This window comes from Panthera leo, chromosome D1 (assembly GCF_018350215.1).
Source record: "Panthera leo isolate Ple1 chromosome D1, P.leo_Ple1_pat1.1, whole genome shotgun sequence".
Taxonomy (NCBI): Eukaryota; Metazoa; Chordata; class Mammalia; order Carnivora; family Felidae; genus Panthera; species Panthera leo.
The window spans coordinates 109,148,492-109,154,491 of NC_056688.1; the positions used below are offsets into that span (position 1 = coordinate 109,148,492).

The following is a 6,000-nucleotide window of genomic DNA, read 5'->3' on the forward strand; positions in this document are numbered from 1 at the left end:
TGGGGAGGAAGTGTCAGACCATCTCAACCGGGCCTGGGGTTTCCACAAGGGGGCAATCTAACACTTGCTTACAGGTTCTCCAAGGGAGAAAACTTGGTTTTTAACCTCACTTAAGAAGGAAAGATGAAACCTCAGGCTTTAAGGTGGGATGAGTTTGAATCGCGACATTTGCACAAAGCTAGGACACTTGAAGGCTGCAATCATTTTACAAGGAAGACCAACAAACTTCCCACTGGCCCAGGGAGGCAACTAGGAAGGTTGTCTCTTCTGTGGATCTGGCTGGGGAAAAAAATGTGTTTTCATCTTCAGACAGGCATGGAGCCTGAATTAGCCCACTGGGTGGTAAACTAAAGCTGATAAATCATTACTATTAACATTTTTTTTGACGTTTATTCACTTTTGAGAGACAGAGAGAGAGCAGGGGAGGGTCAGAGAGAAAGGGAGACACAGAATCTGAAGCAGGCTCCAGGCTCTGAGCTGTCAGCGCAGAGCACGACGTGGGGCTCGAAACCATGAACCGTGAGATCATGACCTGAGCCGAGGTCAGATGCCTAACTGACTGAGCCACCCAGATGCTCCTCAAGCTGAGAAATTATTTAAGAAATTAACCCTAGGCTGTTTGTATGTCTTGGGTGCCCAGCAGTGGCAGACGTGGGACCACTTTGGTGGCACACAAGCCCTTCTCAAGGTACTCACAGCAGAATGAAGAAACAATTTCCCGCAAACAAGGGTAAGGAGAGCATTACCTACCTGAGGAGCTAATTCATGTCTCTGGATAGGAAGACTTATTCTTATCACAAAGGTGCCCATTCTCAACATTTTCACATGTTATTTCAATATTATCTTAATTCAAATCTTAAGGGTTGTTTTATAGCATTGGAAAATCAATTTTGAAAAAGAAACCAGGGGCGCTTGGGTGGCTCAGTCGGTTAAGCGTCTGACTTCAGCTTGGGTCATGATCTCATGGTTTATGAGTTCGAGCCCTGCGTCAGGCTCTGTGCTGACAGTTCAGAGCCTGGAGCCTGCTTCAGATTCTGTGTCCCCCTTTCTCTCTGCCCTTCCCCCACTTGTGCTCTGTCTCTGTCTGTCTCTCTCTCTCTCTAAAAAATAAATGAACTTAAAAAAAAAAAAAAAAGAAAAGAAACCTGATTTTGAAATTCATCTTGGAGAAACAATGACGGGGAATAGCTAATGACAGTTTGGAAAAGAACCAGGAAGCCAGACTTGCCCTGAAGAATATCAAAGGATGTTGTAACATTATTATATCAGTTAGAGTCCAATCAGGAGACATGATCCACACAGTAATTTGAATCAGGGAAATTTAATATAAAGAGTTATTTCCAGAGGATTGGAAGAATGGGGAATTTTCTAGTAACGGTTACAAAGAACTCTAGAGAACAAAGGAATAGTAGATATAGAGAGCAGTCCCCTCCCCTATAGTAGATATAGAGAGTAGTGCCTGAGGAAGGGCACACACACACCTAGGCTGGGGGCCACCCCTCACTGGAAAGGGAAATGAGAAGTCACTGAAGTATCTTCCCAGAAACACTGCAAAGCTGCCAGTGGATATACCAGGGGCAGCTACTGACCACTGGCTGGTCACCAACTGGGAGTTGGGGAAGCTGACCTCAGTAGGAGCTGGTCCCTGGAAAAACCATTCTGCATGAGGCAGATACTCAAGGAAGCTGTGCCCATGAAGAATCTCATGTGGGAAAACTGCCAGCCCAAAAGCTGAGCCTTAGATGGGCAGAAGACATGAACAGACATTTCTCCAAAGAAGATATCCAGATGGCCAACAGACGCATGAAAAGATGCTCAACATCACTCATCATCAGGGAAATGCAAATCAAAACCACAACGAGATACTTTCTCACATCTGCCAGAATGGCTAAAATAGATGCTGACGCAGGGGATCACCATCCTGGTGCTGCTGGAGAGTGAGTAGTTCCCTATGGAGCTGACCAGACTCTTCCAGAAGTGCTGGTTGTTGGCAGTGTGTTCATCACGCTGAAGAAGTACGATGGTTGAACTAAACCCATCCCAAGGAAAGGTTCTGTGGGGGGCTTTGAGCTCTCAGGCAACATGTGTCTGTTAAGAGCTACTGATGGGAAAAAGATCAGCACCGTGGTGAGCTCCAAGGACGTGAGCAGGTTTCAGACGACTTACTCAAACCTATTGAGAGCTAACATGGATGGGCTGAAGAAGAGGGACAAAAAAAGCTAGAATAAAACGAGCTAAGAAGCACAGGGAAGGAAACCAGATTTCCTGTTCTCACCAGCTCACCACCAAATTACTTTTCTTCCTTTGGTTCTTACTTTCGGCCACAAAGCTAGGTTGCTGGTTCCCCTATAATAACGTTTCATGTGAGATTAGGGTCATTTTGAATGGAAGAAAGGCTGCAGTGTTTTCAGGGTAGTTGTAAGAAGCCAAGTCTATTTTAGAATTGGCTACTTGGTCTATGTTGCATGGTTGTATATCCTGGGATTACAAAGTCTCTGTGTGAAAGACAATGGATCATTAAACCTATATTTATCTTCAAAAAAAAAAAAAAGGGAAAAAAAAGAATGGCTAAAATAAAAACTCAGGAAACAACAAGTGTCGCTGAAAACGTGGAGAAAAAGGAACTCTCATGCACTATTGGGAATGCAAACTGGTGCAGCCACTGTGGAAGACAGAATGGAGTTTCCTCAAAAAATTAAAAAGAAAACTACCCTATGATCCAGGAATGACACTACTGGGTATTTGCCCAAAGAATATGAAAACACTAGTTTGAAGGGTTGTATACACCCCTATGTTTATTGCAGCATTGTATACAGTAACCAAGTTATGGAAGCAGCCCAAGTGTCCATCGATAGATAAATGGATAAAAAAGATGTGGTATATATCCACAGTGGAATATTATTCGGCCATAAAAAGAATGAAATCTTGGCATTTGCAACAACCTGGATGGGTCTAGAGAGTCTAATGCTAAGTGAAATAAGCCAGTCAGCCATACTATACAATGTCACTCATATGTGTCATTTAAGAAATGAAATAAATGAACAAAGAAAAAAAAGAGACAAACCCAAAAAACAGACTCTTATCTATGGAGAACAAACTGGTGGTTACCAGAGGGGAAGTGGGGTGGGGAGGGGAATGGGTGAAATAGGTGAAGGGGATTAAGAGTACACTTCTCTTGATGAGCATTAACATATGGAACTGTTGAATTACTATAGTGTACATCTGAAACTAATTTAATTCTGTGTTATCTACGCTGGTAAAAAAAAAAAAACCCAAAAAACAAAACCCCAAAAAACCAAAAACCAAAACAAAACAAAAGCTCAGCACTAGAGAAAGGGCAGGGGAGACGCACCAGAACCTGGAGAACCCTTTCTTCCTTTAGTGACTTTTCAGCGCCCTCTATTGGTAAGGACAGGACTTCCAGCAAGATGGGCTAATAAAACCATGGAGATAGTAGATGGCAGGGCTGGGTAGTACCAGTCAGATCCTGCAGCCGAAGAGGGAAGACCCACCAGTGGAATAGAACCCTCAAGTAGGCTGCTCCTTGGTTTTACAACTCTAGACCTCAAAGATGGTAGAAGAAATAAAGTTACATTTTAAAGTTACCTTTTGGGGGCGCCTGGGTGGCGCAGTCGGTTAAGCGTCCGACTTCAGCCAGGTCACGATCTCTCAGTCCGTGAGTTCGAGCCCCGCGTCGGGCTCTGGGCTGATGGCCCGGAGCCTGGAGCCTGTTTCCGATTCTGTGTCTCCCTCTCTCTCTGCCCCTCCCCAGTTCATGCTCTGTCTCTCTCTGTCCCAAAAATAAAATAAAAAACGTTGAAAAAAAAAAAATTTAAAGTTACCTTTTGAAGCACTGCTCTTTCAATGCAAAATGTTTCAGTATTTGATGACTTAAAATCTGTTGAAAGGACAGTGATCTATTTTGTCTACGGAGATAAAACTGCGGGAATTTGCAAAGGGCACCACAGTTACAGTAAGAACACAATGGGTGGTTGGCGGGACCTGCTTACAGGTAGAGATCATGCCAAGATGATTTTTCAGCTAAAGCAGATGAAAAACACCCCAACGCCCTTCAGATGAAATCAAGGTTGATGATTCACTGGGAGACGTTAGCGTCTCTGTTCTAGATTTTATGCCAAAGACATCATATATGTCTTTCTTGTATGTCCGCATTCACTTAACTGGGAAGAGTGAAGAAGGAGCTAGACCACGATGACTAATGTGGAGGACAAAGGCAAAATACATACGGAAAAAATTAAACTTCCTTTTAACTTACAGCACATTGACAAGTCATTGAGACAGGCAGAGTGAACTTCCTCTAGGAACTCAGCTGCCTCCATGTTAATACTTTGCCAAGGGCAAAAGGCAATCTTGGCTTAACATTAGCCAGCCCTCCATGATCCTCTAAGTCTCCTTTAATATGTAAAAGTTCCTTCAGAAACTACCTTTATGTCTAACCCCCAAGATATATGTTAGCAATCATCCTCCAAGCATATGGCCCACTGACGTACCTCTGAAGGGTCTCATGACCAAGGTTTTCTTAGACAGTAATAAATGACCTTTCCCTAACAACAGCTAGCCCCTCAAGGTCCTGGAAACCTTGCTTCCAAATTCCTTAGAGACTTCTGCTAACCCTAACCCCCTCCCAACTTGAAAGTATATAATCAGTCGCTCCTCACAACCCCAGTGCAGCTCTTTGTGCCCACAGGTCCCGTCCCCATGCTTTAATAAAACCACCTTTTTGCACCGAAGACATCTCAAGAATGCTTTCTTGACCGTTCAGTCCCAAATCCCAACATTTCACATCAAGGACCATTTGAAATCAGATTTAAAAACACACAACTAAACCCTTACAACATCTTTAGGAAGCGCAGACATTAAGAAGGAAGCCCCTGACTTGTCTTACAACTTTAGTTTTCTTTTTAACGCATCTGAAAGACATCAGCACCACTAGAAAGCCTTCTCATTTTAGTCTTGGAGAGCAACAAGATATGGTTCTTCTGTCTCCAGAATCTGCATTCTCTGAGTCACCTTCTACATGTACAACGTCTATGTCTTGATACAAAGATTTTCATTTTATTGCCTTCGGAAAAAGAGAATGCAGCTATGGGAAGATGGTAAAGTTATTGCCATAATATGTCCACAGCATACTGAATACAGCGTTTTTGTATGTAGACTAATGAATCTTGAATTATGGAAGTAATACGTGAATGGGGAGCTAACCCATTCATTTCTTGAATGAATGAATAACAATGGATGCAAGGGTGACTTTTCACTTTCTACTCTCTGTACTTTTGCTGTTTTTGTACAGTTTATTCTCCTGTGTCATTTGTGTAATTAAAAATAAATAAAGTTCTCACTTCAGCAGCACATATACTAAAATTGGAACGATACAGAGAAGATTAGCATGGCTCCTGGATGACATGCAAATTCGTGAAGCGTTCCATATTTAAATAAATAAATAAATAATATCGGGGGCGCCTGGATGGCTCAATCAAAAGAGCATGCCACTCTTGATCTCAGGGTTGTGAGTCTGAGCCCCATGTTGCATTTAGAGATCACTAAAAAAATGAATAGATGAATTCAAAAAACTAAACAAAAATCAAATCAAGAACATTTTCTTTCAAAAAAATTTTTTTAATGTTTATTTATTTTTGAGAGAAAGAGAGAGAGAGAGAGTACAAGCAGGGGAGGGGCAGAGAGAGAGAGAGTGAGAGAGAGAGAGAGAGAGAGAGAGAGAGGGAGACACAGAATCTGAAACAGACTCCAGGCTCTGAGCTGTCAGCACAGAGCCCGACACGGGGCTCAAACTCACGAACCATGAGATCATGACCTGAGCCGAAGTCAGACACCTAACCGACTGAGGCATCCAGAAGCCCCGATAACATTTCATTTTTTAAAATCACAAAAATAATATTTTTATACTGTGATTAAAAACCTGTGTATGTTTCTGGTACAAAATGTTATCTAGACTGCAGACATGTGGAGCATAGAACAGCT

General features: G+C 42.5%; 1 pseudogene; it reads left to right on the plus strand.

Annotated features, from left to right (window-relative positions):
• Positions 1–5,352: 5,352 nt before the first annotated feature.
• On the plus strand, positions 5,353–5,453 carry LOC122201479 (annotated as a pseudogene).
• The last annotated feature ends 547 nt before the right edge of the window (positions 5,454–6,000 follow it).